The 13,980-nt window shown below is 44.1% G+C and overlaps 1 non-coding gene across 1 annotated transcript; it reads right to left on the bottom strand.

Moving 5' to 3' along the window:
• Positions 1-13,469: 13,469 nt before the first annotated feature.
• Positions 13,470-13,574, bottom strand: LOC114094547 (U6 spliceosomal RNA). The gene has a single exon (XR_003583058.1). It is a non-coding gene; the product is annotated as a U6 spliceosomal RNA (small nuclear RNA).
• Positions 13,575-13,980: the final 406 nt, after the last annotated feature.

The raw sequence follows: 13,980 nt of genomic DNA, 5'->3' as shown, positions 1-13,980 counted from the left end.
TTTGATTGATTTTAGGCAGGCTCAACAAAAAAGAATATTTTTGAACCTGCAAAGGAGATAACCAGAACCTTGACTGTGGGACTTTTTTTTCTTTTTGGTACCAGGGATTGAACTCAGGGGTGCTCAACCACTGAGCCACATCCTCAGCCCTATTTTGCATTTTATTTACAGACAGGTTCTCACTGAGTTGTTGAGGCTGGCTTTGAACTCATAATTCTCCTATCTCAGCCACTGGGATTACAGGTGTGCACCACCACGCCTGGCTCAATTGTGGAGTTTTTAATGAGGTAATAAATGAGGTAATATCCTAGCAGTGAGCAAAACTCTTGGGCTCCTTTTAGCTATAACAGTCTGAAATGAAGTCTGTACCTCAGAGGTAAAAATCAACATATAAAATTACCTCCAAAAATGGCATTAATGGACTGGGCATGATGGCACACACCTGTAATCCCATCTACTCTGGAGGCTGAACCAGGAGGATCACAAATTTGAGGTCAGCCTGGGCAACTTAGCAAGATCCTATCTCACAATAAGAAATAAAAAGGACTGTGGATATAGTTTAGTGGTAAAGCATCCCTAGGTTCAATCTTAGTACCTGGCCCCCAACACACACACATACACACACACACACACACACACACACAAAGATAGCACTAAGGAGGAGCTGGGAATGTAGCTCAGTGGTAGAATACTTGCCTATCATGTGCAAGGCCCTAGGTTTGAGTGCCAGCACTAAAAAAAAAAAAAAAAAGATAGGATTAATGAAATAATCTGTAGGGTAAAAAAAAAAAAAAAATCTTCAATTTTCCCTAAATGTAAAATGAGATTATGCCTATGGGCCTAGATTATAGGGCTGTATTACAGATGAGGCTAGATTTTTTTTTTTTTTTTTTTAGTGCTGGGGATCGAACCCAGGGCCTTGTGCATGCAAGGCAAGCACTCTACCAACTGAGCTATATCATCAACCCTTAAGGCTAGATGTTTATTTTTTATTTATTTTTTAATATTTATTTTTTAGTTTTCGGCAGACACAACATCTTTGTTTGTACGTGGTGCTGAGGATCGAACCCGGGCCACACGCATCCCAGGCGAGCACGCTACCGCTTGAGCCACATCCCCAGCCTCAAGGCTAGATCTTTAGATCTTTAGGATCAGTGGAAAGTTAACTAACTTTTAACAGGAAAGATCACTAACAGTAATCATGCCCAGTATTTGGAGTCACACTTAAGATGGGATCTAGCAAGAGACTGCAAAGGACATCCAGAAGGATGTCAGGAAAGCCTGGTAGTATCCTAGAAGCCAAATGAAGAAATTCTGTAGGTACCAGACTAATCAGGATCAAGAAAAGAAAAAAAAAAAAAAAGAGTGAATATTTCAGATTAATAATGGAACTGGTGACAAGGATATTAGAAAGAACAAAAGAGGGGAGGTAAAAGGATAGAAAAATTAGTAACTTCAGGAAATCACTATCAACCTGGGACATAAGAGCAAAAATGTTTCCAAAAGCTCACAGGCGGAGCTGGGGTTGTGGCTCATTGGTAGAGCATTTGCCTAGCACTTGCCTAGCGCTGGATTCAATCCTCAGCACTACATTAAATAAATAAATAAATAAATAAATAAATTTATTTTTAAAAAGGTATTATGTCCAACTACACCCAAAATAAATAAATAAATAAGCTCAGAGGCACAGTGTCCCTAAGGCTTCTGTTTGCCATTGGAGTTCAGTTGTCTGAGCAAGAACCTAGGAGCCTATATTTCCAAGTCACTGTTCCTGTCCCTGTGGCCCTCCCACCCAGGTCCACTAGAACCAATGAGGTCACCATCATTTACTTCTGCTGCTAAAGAGGACACCAGAATCCAGAAGCAGAAAGGGAGTGGATTCTCTCCTCCTTGCAGTTTTTATTTATCACACCCACGCCTTCGGTGTGAACCTAAACAAAAGCCAGCTCTCAAGGGAAACTGGGAAATACAATTTGTCTTTCTCTGATACACAGCAGAGTGCGGAAAGGGCAGGTGGGGGCTGAGAGCAACTGGCAAGTGAGTAGCAGGCTCCCCGGGCATCCATATCCATCTATATTCAGCGTCGCACAACAACTGCAACAACTTCATACTTTCCCAACTAAGAACAGGCGATCATCCCTCCCACAAAGACCCATTCGCCCCCCGCCCCCCCAAAAAAGAATCCATGCAATATTTCTCTCTGGATGACTTAATCCTCCTGAGCCCCATCTCAATCCCATTTGGATAGTCTTTCACTAACCGGGTCTGAATTGGAATCAGACACCAACATCCCCTTGTCTTATAATGTTCTTACTCATAAACCTTTCATGGGCTGGGGATGTAGCTCAATTGGTAGAGTACTTGCCTTGAATGCACAAAGCCTTGAGTTCAATCCCCGGCACCACCAAAAAACAAAATAAAAACTCATAAACCTTTCATGTCTCCCAGTTGTCTTCAGAGAAATGGTTAAACCCCTGCTCTACTTTGGAAACCACCCCCTGGGCCGCATGTTAAGGCTTGGCCCCTAGCCTGCAGCGCTGCGGGAAGGCGGTGGCGCCCTTAAGAGGCGGGGCCTAATTGGAAGTGAGGTCTCTGGGGGCTTGCCCTCGAAGGGGATCTGCAACCCTAGCCCCTTCTTTTCTCCTTTTGCTACCCAGCCACCATTAGGTGAGGGGGGGGTCCTTCCTCACCTGCTCTCGCCATGATGTCCTGTGCTGCCCCCACTCTTGCCACGATGTCCTTTGATGCCACAGGCCCCAAGGACCGTGGGCTGAAACCTCTTAAACCCTGAGCCACAATGAACCTCGCCTCTTTAAAAGTTGACTATATCAGGTTTTTTTTTTTGTTTTTTGTTTTTGTCACAGAGACAGAAAAGAACACAACCCTGTCGTTGGAGACCTAGGGACCTACCAAGCTAGACTGAACTTCCTTTCCTAACTTCTCCCTACTGAAATGACATGCTCCATATCATGTTTCCCAGACACACCTAGTAGGGTTCTTCTTCTAGGCCCTTAGGCTTTGTCACCTTCTTCACCCACAAGGCCTTCCCCATCTCTTCCTTTTGACTCCTCTGCTCCAGATCCGCGGCTGTCAAGGCCTGGCTCAGGTTGGATTCCGCCACACTGCCCTCCTCCAGAGTCGCCAGCCCTCTCCACGAGGCTCCCTGGGTTGGCTTCTTCCTGGCATGGGCACAGCACGCTGGGGTACGCACGTCCTCTCCCGCATATCCATCTACTGACCACTGTCTGGCTGTGGAGCCTGGGGAAAATGAATCGGCAATATGTAGCTGGCTATTAATTTGAAGCCCAAGGCACTTAATTCCCAGCAACGGCTTCCTGTGGCCTCCCATAGTGCCCACGCAGGCTCTGCTTGATTCTGAATTATAATTTGAAGCAATATGTCATTTCCCCATTGCAAACTTCAAAGGACTTCAGCAGGCCTCCAGAGACACTGTTCTCAGATTACTTCCAAGCTAACGACCCGCTAAACCACACAGCTTGCCAGCTAACGTCAGGACAGAAGCAAACAAAATGCTTTCAAGGGTTTCCTTGAACAGGAATTGTTCACCCTGAGAAAATTTGAAGACGCTGAAAAGCAAAGACCCAGAGCTAAACAATTTCTGCGTAGGCATCCTGGGATTGTTCCCGACAAAGATTAGAGGAAGCAAAATAGTTGTACATTTTTCTTTTCTATAGAGGCTTTATGATGTGATTTACAGGGCTGGGGTGTAGCTCCACGCAGAGCACTTGCCTGGTTGATGAGAGGCCCTGGGTTTGACCCTGAGCATTTAAAAAAAAAAAAAAAAAGCAATTTGCAGTGCTGACTCCTGCCAGCAGTGAATATTGTTCTTAAACAAAAAAGGAAATTAGCAAAGAGTCTATAAACCTGGGGGTTTTATTCTGTCCTGAATGAATCATGGCACTTTCTCTCACTAGATCTTGGGTTTCCTTATCTGAAACATGAGAGGTTTGAACTAGATAGATAATCTCCAAGGGACCTTCTATCATAAAATTCAAAACCATCTTTAATGGCTTTCTGCTCTCCTTGTTACAAAACATCCAACTATTCACTGAAGACCATTTATTGCCTATCAAAGTAGGGGTCACCACATACAACTACTAGAGTTGTGCACTGGACAAATCCAGAAATCCCATTCACGGTATAATCTACGTAAACAAAACTCCTATGTTGTGCACAACCAGACAGCCATAGGTAACAGTTCTGATTAAGCTCAATTTCATACACATGTAAGGTTTCATCTTTATTTTTTAATACCCATTATTTCTTGAACTTGTATCTCTACAGAGATGAAACTACTGCTAGGCGTGGTGGTGCACACCTGTGATCCCAGCAGCTTGGGATGCTGAGGCAGGAGGTCCAAAAGTTCAAAGCCAGCCTCAACAATTTAGAGATATCCTGTCTCAAAATAAAAAATAAAAAGGGCCAGGAATGTCACTCAGTGGTAAAGCACCCAGATTAAACCCAGTGTGTTCAATCTTTGGTACCAAAAAAAAGGGGGAAAAAAGAAAAAGAAACTACATTCTACAAGAATTTTAAGCAAACTACAAGCCAGCAAAACATTTGCCATGAAAATAACTGGAATAGTTATCCTTACCATAAAAAGAATCTTCAGACTCCTAAGAAGAACATTTACAAAAAATGAGCAAAAGAAGAAATAGAAATGGTTGATAAGCCAAGAAAAGCCATCATATTCATGAGCAATTGTGTAAACATAGATTTGTTTGGTTAGTTTGTTTGTTTGGTACCAGGGATTAAACCCAGGGGCACTTGACTACTAAGCCTCATCTTTAGCCCTTTTTATTTTTTATTTTGAGACAGGGTCTCCTGTTGTTTAGGGTCTCGCTAATTGACTGAGGCTGGCTTTGAACTTGGTGATTCTTCTGCCTCAGCCTCCTGAGTGTTGGAATTTTAGGCATGCACCACTGCATCTGTATCAAGTTTAGTTTTAATATTGAAAGTTGGAAACAGTCAAGCATTGAACATTCAATAACAGATTATCTTTTTTTTCTATTTTTATAGAAATTGTTTTTTAGAATTTTGGTAAAGTACATATGACACACAATGTACTATTAGAACCATCCTAAAGTGTACTCTCAGGGGGCAGTCGTCTTTAGAGTATTATGCAACCATCACCATCAACTGGTCAGAACTTTCTTGTCACCCCAAAAGAAAACTTCTTGCCCCTGTGTTCCTTTCTCCCCAGCCCCTGGTGACCACCAATCTGCTTTCTGTCTCTGTGGATTTTCCTGTTCTGGATACTTCATATGAATGAAGTCATATAACACAGGTCCTTTGGTGTCTGACTTTGTTTCACTTAGAATAACTTTTTCAAGGTTCCGTCCTGTTGTAGCATGTAACAGAGCTTCGTTTCCTTTGTGGATGAATCATACTCCATTGTATGACTACACCGTATTTTATTTCACCATTCATTAACTGATGGCCCTTTGGACAGTTTTCACCTTTTGACTCTTGTGTATAGTGTTGTCATAAACATTACATCCAAGTTTTTATTCAAACCCTGTTTCCATCCCTTGGGATACACACCCAGGAGAGGAATGGCTTTGTCATATGGTAATTCTATGCTTCACTTCTTGAGGAACTGCCCAACAGTTTTCAAGACCTGCCTCCCACTGTCAACGCATGAAGGTTCCATAGATTAACACATTATCACATGCCTGGTGTGACAATGTGTGCCTGTTGTCCCTGCACTCAGGAGACTGAGGCAGGAGGATCCTTGAGCCCAGGGGTTAGAGACCAGCCTGAGCAACACAGCAAGATCTTGTCTCAAAGGGAAAAACATGTTGTTGCCCACTTTGGCTGTGCCAGATTGTCCCATCATGAATAAAACAAAGTCCCTGCTGCTACTAAACTTACTTAACAGAGGACTTGACTCGCATGCATGAGGCCCTCCCTGGGTTCCAACCCAGCACCACAAAAAAGAAAAAGAAACTTACATTCAACAGGAGAAGTCAGGTAGTGAACAACAAAAAAAAAGAAAGATTCATCTTTAGATTTTTTTTGAACTTCTTAAAAAAATGTAAAACCCATTCTTAACATTAAAACCATACAGAAGCAGGCTGCATCGGATTCAGCCTGGCTATACTTTTCTGACTCCTAGTATAGACTCCCACTTACTAAGACTAGTCTAGCTGCTACAAAAAATCAATGCTGAGCCCCTATACTATTCCTCATAACCTGTCGCAACTGGCCCTTGCCAGCAGAAAGAGGTAGAGTTATTGTTCTATTTGGGGGACTATATTTACCCTTGGCCAACTGCACAGCAGGGGATGAGGACGGAAACCCTGGCCTGAAAAGGAAATAAGGGAAGCAGAACTTCTCTCTCAGGGTGTCCAGTTGGTTCTAGAAACTGATATTAGACAGCTAAATAGGAGAAAAGCACACAATTTTTTACATAAACATAGGCGCCTCCACAATATAGATTTCTCCTACCCTTGACCCCCACCTCAAGTGAGAAGAATGTTTCTTTCCTCCTACTTCAGGGAGCCATCTTTCATACCAGAGTTTCCTCCCTGGCTTTGAGGGAAGGTCAGAGAGCCCCACCTGCACCTGATGCTTTTCAAGCGCCTTTAGCTCAAAATAAACCTTATGCAAAAGAGACATTTTGGGGCTGGCATATCCTACCACTTCCAAGGCATGGTGACCAGGAGCTCCCACCACTACCAAGTAAGACATCAAGATTCACAGGAGTGCCAGGCACAGTGGCCCACACCTGTAATCCCAGCAGCTCAGGAGGCTGAGGCAGGAGGATCATGAGTTCAAAGCCAGCCTCCGCAAAAGTGAGGCACTAAGCAACTCAGTGAGACCCTGTCTCTAAATAAAATACAAAACGGGGCTGGGGATGTGGCTCAGTGGCTGAGTGTTCCTGAGGTCAATTCCCGGTACCTCTCCCTGCAAGAAAAAGATTCACAGGAGTGACAGGAGGTATAGTGAGGATAATGGAGAATTGAGAGGATGAATGCCAGTTGTGATCTGAGACCAAGGGCAGCTATGGGGACTGCTGTTCATCCCACTAACCTCCCCCTTCAAGGAGGGACTCATGGGGCCCCTGGAGGAACTGCTCCCCAATCGTAAAGAGAAGTGGACCTGCATGGATCAAGGCCTGAATTCTGGCTGGCTCTTAGGTCTCCCTTCAACAAGAGCCGGACCAGGAGGTGTGTAGTTAGCTAAGAGCACTGCTGCGGCATCTTTGGGGTCCACGGGCACATTTGGACTGGGGCTATGCTCCTCTCAGGCAGCCCAGCCAAAGACTGAGGGGGTACTGGGCCTGGCATTCCTACCCAGCCTAGGACTCCTCACTGGGTGAGCTTCGCTGAGGGCTGCCTCCAAGTTGGTGAAACCTCCTGAGAGCTGTACCAAACCCTAAGGGTCCTGCACACTCTTCCTTCCTCCCCTCCTCTCACTGGTCACATCTGGTCTGAAGATCTTCCCTCCTGTCTCCTGTTCCCTTTCCCCTTTTTATTTCGTGGGCATGAACCTCTGTAGGTCTCCTGAATTTCTCGCTCCCTCTGGGTCACTGCTTCCCAGAGGACTCACCACCATGCAACCTGGTAACTCCACCTCTAGATATTTACCCAGGAGAAAGGAAAGTAGGAATCCACAGAAAGACTGCATGGACATAATGAGAAGCTTCATTCATAACAGCCCCAAACTGCAGACAACCCAAATGTCCAGTAACAGGTGAGTGGATAAACAAACTGGAACACAGCCATATGCGTCAGTCAGAGTCGTCCCAGAGAAACAGAACCAGCAGAATGTAGAGATAGACATAAAGAGATTTATTATAAAGCCAGGTTCAGTGGTGCACACCTGTAATCCCAGAGACTTGGGAGGCTGGGGCATGAGGATCCTAAATTGGAGGCCAGCTTCAGCAACTTAATGAGTCTCTGGGCAACTAAGACCTTGTCTCAAAATAAATAAGAAGGGTCGGCGATGTAGCTCAGTGGTAAAGTGTTACTGAGTTCAATCCCCAACACCAGAAGAAAACACGAGAAAGGAAGAGATTTATTACAAGAAAATGGCTCATGCATTTATGGAGGCAGAGAATTCCCGAGATCTGAAGACAGACCCAGGGGAGCCATGGTGTGGTTCTTGTCTAAGGACAGTAGACTCTCAGCTCAGATAGTCAGAGTTCCCCTTTCTCAGCTCTTTTATTCTATCAGGTCTTCACTGATTGAATGGGGGTGACTCTTTTCCACTGATTCTAATGTTAATGTCCTCCAAAAACACCCTCAAAGACAGAGAGAAATGTTTCACCAAATGTCTGGGAACCTCAGGGCCAGCCAAGTTGACACATATAATAACTACCTCTCTATACATTGGACCACTTGGCAGTGGAATAAATTAAATGAATGACAGATATGTGCAGATCAATGGATGGATCTTATGCATGTGCTGAGCAAAACTCAAAAGAACAAAAATACTGTATGATTTCATACATACAAAATGTCATGAAAGGTAAAAAAAAAAAAAAAAAAACATAATAAATGAAAGTATATTTGTTGTTCCTTGGGGCCACAAGTAGAAGGGAAATTGAGTGGGACATAACACAGAGGAACTTCTGGGGCAACAGGAATATCCCACATTGCATTAGGTTTGGTGGACTGGTTTGTAATCCCAGCTGCTGGGGAGACTGAGGCAAGAGGATCACAAATTGGAGGCCAGCTTGTGCAACTTAGTGAGACACTGTTTCAAAATAAAACTTTTCAAAGGACTGAAGTTATAACTCAGTGGTAGAGCACTTGCCTAGCATGTTCGAGGCCCTCGGCTCAATCCCAGTGTAGGGGGAAAAAAAATCCTTATTTTTATCAAGATAGCTTTTACCCAGGTATAGAAATTTCAAAACTCTTTGAAAGGTATGCTTGGAATGTGTGCAAGCTGTCATATGCAAACTACAGTTCAATAAACTTAATGTTAAAATATCTAATTTTAACTAAACTCAACATAAAATGTTTAAGGGCCTTTACAAATTTTCTTCAAAGAAGCTGTAGTTTGAAGTCAACATGAATATGTAGTTCCAACAACTGGCTGCCAGTTGTCCCAGAACAAACTCTCCTACACAGTGGTGTAGAGCTGGGGTGTGTCCCTCCCTTTTCTGGGATCCTATTTCCTTGCCTCTAAAGGGGGGTGGGGGGGCCAGGGATGTGGCTCAGGCGGTAGTGCACTCACCTGGCATGTGTGTGGCCTGGGTTCCATCCTCAGCACCACATGCAAACAAAGATGTTGTGTCTGCCGAAAACTAAAAACTAAATATTAAAATTCTCTCTCTCTCTCTAAAAAAAAAATTTAAAAAAATAAAGGGGGGTGGGGGGCTTGAACTGGATCCGTGGCCTTTTGGACTACAGAAGGTCCCAAACAGGTACGGGAGGAAAGCCCCCCAGGGATGGCTTTATATATTTGGTTTCTGATAAGAATTTATATAAACAAGCTCTGTGGCTTAGAAAACGACTAAACAGGGTGACCTCTAAAGCCACATTCTATGACTTCTTTGGCCGTTGGCTTGGGCTTTTATTGCACAATACAAGTTGTTACATGTCAGCCTAGATAACCAGCCTGAAAGGAACAGTACCCCTTGGCAATTCAGTAATATCTTTTAGGACAAAAGTTCTTGCCCTTTTTTCCAGCCCTGCCCATTATCTAAACCCTCCCTGATCCACTTTTTAGGAAGACCAGGGAGACATTTCAGGGCAAGTCAGAATCAAGCTCCAAAATCAGATTATCTTGCTCCACCTAGGTTCTAGCACTTTGGAGCTGGGAGCCATGGCTCTATGTTTTTTTGTTTTTGTTTTTGTTTTGGGTGGGGGGGCAGGAAAGTCCTGGGGATTGCACTCAGGGGCTCTCGACCACTGAGCCACATCCCCAGCCCTGTTTTGTGTTTTATTTAGAGACAGGGTCTCACTGAATTGCTTAGCGCCTTGCCATTGCTGAGGCTGGCTTTGAACTCGCAGTCCTCCTGAACTGCTGGGATTATAGGTGTGCCCACCAGCACCTGGCCTGGCTGCGTATTTTTTGCTCATGGAAGTGACCCAGAAGAGAAGGGAAATCGATGATGCAGGAGAAAGAGTAGTTTAAGGGGCACAGTGCTGGGGAAGCAGTTGGCCTTCCATGTCAGGGACAGTCCCTCTCTGCAAGAAAAGGACAGGCAGAGGACAAGGGGCTCCCGCCCTGGGGGTGCTGTTGGTGGCAGCAACAGGAGCTCCTCTGCTCCTGTTTCTATTTTCTTGATGAATTTAGCTGAGAATGAAGAGGATGCAGAGAGCGTTGGAAGTCTGAGGCTAGAAAGAAAGGAAAGAGAACCCTGGGAAACAGGACTGATTGGACTAGGAAAATGCCCCAGAACCTTATGGATGTGCTGAGCCCTCACTTGGGACTCGTGTCCATAAATGTAAAGTGAGAGGCCAATTCCTGTGATGTGGGTTTTCTCAGGCTGGAGATAGGCAGGAAGACAGTGGTGTGACAGGAATGAGGCTTTGCTGGGGCAGGGCCACCCAGGGTCATGGGAAGTCAGGGAGTGCAGGACCTTGGCTAGGAAGCCATCATGGCCCCTGTGGTCTAAGCTGGATACCAGGGAGGTGAGCACTTGAGTTTGACTTCCCTGCTCCTGCTGTCAGGGAAGGGGAAGTCAGTGAAACTTGAATTTTTGTGTTTGTTTGTGTTTGTTTCAAACAGTCTCTGACCCCAGGCCTAGCGGCACTCATAAAAGGAGCAGATGCCTTTCAGTAAACCCAAGACAATCCTTTGTACTTGACCTGTGGTTACCCTCTGAAGTTGGATCCTAATCACGATAGGCAGTTTAGCGCTATTAAAACTAACTATATTAAAATTGGTGAGTGAGCGGAGCACAGTGGCATCAGCCTGTAATCCCAGCAACTCAGGAAGCTGAGGAAGGAGGATTGCAGGTTTGAGGCTAGCCTCAGCTACTGAGCCAGAACCTCAGCATCTTAGTGAGACTCTATCTCAAAATAAATAAAAATCAAAAGGACTGAGATGTATCTACCTCTAATCTATCTCCTAATTTTATTTAGACCTGTTTCCTCTTCCATAAAATAAAAAGAATAACAATAATCTAGCTTATAAATTTGTTGTGAGGATTAAATGGGTTAATATATGTGACTTAAAAAAAAAACAAGGCCGACAACAGTGGTGCACACCTGTAATTCCAGCAACTCAGAAGGCTGAGGCAGGAGGACCTCAAGTTTGAGGTCAGCCTCAGCAACTTAGTGAAGCCCTAAACAACTTAGGGTGAAATAAAAAATATAAAGTTCTGAGGATGTGGCTCAGTGGTAAAGTACCCCTGGGTTCAATCCCCAGTACAAAAGAAAGAAAGAAAGGAAGGAAGGAAGGAAGGAAGGAAGGAAGGAAGGAAGGGTGGGTCAGGCACAGTGGTACATGTCTATGTTCCATTGACCTGGAAGGCTGAGGCAGGAGGATCACTTGAGTTAAACCCAGCTTGGGCAGCAGAGCAAGACATTTTCCTTCTTATTTTTTGCAGTGCTGAGAATGGAAGCCAGGGCCCAATGCATACTAGACAAGCACTCTACCACTGGGCTACAATCCTTGCCTCTTAAAATAACAATAACTGAAAGCTATGAACAGGATGGCCTCCAAAGCCATAGCCTCCCACTACATCTTGGATCGCCATCCTCGCCCTTTGCGTAGAAAAATGCCTGGCATCTATGTTACCGGCTGCGTGGTTTCTCAAGTTCTTCATCAGAAGAATCGGATAAAGATCCATTCCCCATAGGACAGACTCTTCATTGGGATTTCTTGTTTGTTAGAGAAAAGAGACACAGCATTGACCTTGAACATGTCTAGATGATTCTGGATAAGGAAGGGAGCTGGTTTTTCTTGCTGTGTGAGGACTGTTGGGGTGGGCTGGAGTCTAGAGATTCTAATTGGCTTTGGGCACGTTTCCTAATGCAGGTCCTGGGCAAGCTCGTCAACCTGGAGAGAGAGGGGGTCCATCCGGAGGTGCACAGTCTGTATTTGCCCTGTGATAAGGATGTGTCGCTGCAGCTGCTAAGAGAACACATAGTTGGGGCGTGGAAGAAAACGCAAGTCGTGCCACCAAGAAGTGAAGGGCCCTGGGAATGTGCTGTGTTGGTGGCCCTTTTCTGTCCTTTGTGTTGTTCCTTGGAGGGTCATGGCGAGGGCATTCTGGCCTCCATGGTGCACCTGGCTTCTGAGGCTCATGGGCTGTCTGAGAGTGAGAAGGGAGGGAGGGGTACCCCAAGAGGGAGGGGTACCCCTCTCTCTTAGTAGCTGGTAGCTAGTAGCTAAGGTCCTGGGGTGTATTCGCCCTTGGAAGGAGCTGTGTCCTTTAATTCTCCATGTTAGCTAACAGGATCAAGACTATTATTATTCCAGGATTTTTTTTTTTTTTAAAAAGAGAATGAGAGGGCTGGGGATGTGGCTCAAGTGGTAGCGCGCTCGTCTGGCATGCGTGCGGCCCGGGTTCGATCCTCAGCACCACATACCAACAAAGATGTTGTGTCTGCCGATAACTAAAAAAATAAATAAATATTTAAAAAAAAAGAGAATGCGAGAGAGAGCGAGAGAGCACTGAGGATCGAATCCGGGCCACGCATGCCAGGCGAGCACGCTACCGCTTGAGCCATATCCCCAGCCCTATTCCAGGATTTTATTGCTAGAAATTGAACTCAACTGATAGTTGATACAGCCACTATGAACCCATTATGTCCCATTGTCCATTTAAGGAACACCTAAAAACTTAAATTAAGCAACAAATTTACCACTTATGGTTACTTTGAAGTAACCTCGGTTTTAGAGTTCTGTTATTTAGATAAAAGTAATAGGTGAATGATTGTCAGGGACTAGAAGGAAATTCTCCTTCAAAAAATAGCCTGACAGCCCCCTGGGAGACATCCTGCAGCTACCTATCTCCCTGGAACATCCTGCGGTTATCAGGATCATCAGACATCTTGCAGCTGGCAGTTTTACCACCCACATCCAGCAATTAGAGAGCTTCCCCATCCCCAGCATATAAATACCCCTGTGTGAACAATAAAAGTTTGCAGCTTGATCAGAACTCCTGTCTTGCTGTCATCCTTTCCTGTCTCTTGTCCCTTCATTCCTGCCCATCTAGGTTCGCTGCCCACGTTGATGTGTCCTGCCAGATGGGACAAATGATTAGCGATAATTAATAACAGCAATAAAATTGATAACCATAGTCATATTAATAATTATTGATTATTTTATAATTATATCCATGAACATTATATCATTAATATTAGTGATGATGAATTATATAATAAGCTGCAGGCTATAATTTCAAATGTATTTTAATTTATCTGTATCAATGTCATTGAAATATTCATAGAATTTAAAACTTGGGACTTAGGGGCTAAAAATTATATTTATTAAACTATTTAATGGCCAGGGAAGATATTTTTCTTTTCACCTTTTTATTTAAAAATATGGGACACTTCTAAATTTGCCATCAACCTTGGGTAGGAGCTATGCTAATCTTCTCTGTATAGTTCCAACTTTAGTGTATGTACTGCTGAAGTAAGCACGGGAAGACATTTTTTATAAATATGGTTGGGGAAAATGACAAAACTGTACATGTAGTATGATTTGAATTTTAACAATTATGTAAGTGTACAGAAATACATCAAAAACACATAATAGTAATTAGCTCTGCGAATATGATCACAGGTGATTTTCTTTTTCTTTAAATTTTTCATCCCTTCTGGGCACAGTGGCATACACCTGTAGTGCCAGAACTCAGGAGACTGAAGCAGGATTGCAAATTCGAAGCCAGCCTCAGCAACTTAGCATAGGCCCTCAGCAATTTAGCAAGACCCTGTCTCAAAAAAAATTTTAAAAGTAATAATAATATAAAGGGCTGGGGATGTAGCTCTGGGGTAAAGTACCCCTGGTTTAATTCCCAGTACCAGAGAAAAAAAATTGTTTTCAACT

Source organism: Marmota flaviventris, chromosome 10 (genome assembly GCF_047511675.1).
Source record: "Marmota flaviventris isolate mMarFla1 chromosome 10, mMarFla1.hap1, whole genome shotgun sequence".
NCBI classification, from domain to species: Eukaryota; Metazoa; Chordata; class Mammalia; order Rodentia; family Sciuridae; genus Marmota; species Marmota flaviventris.
The sequence above is the reverse complement of the archived record's forward strand: the minus strand, read 5'-3'. Positions and strand labels throughout refer to the sequence as shown.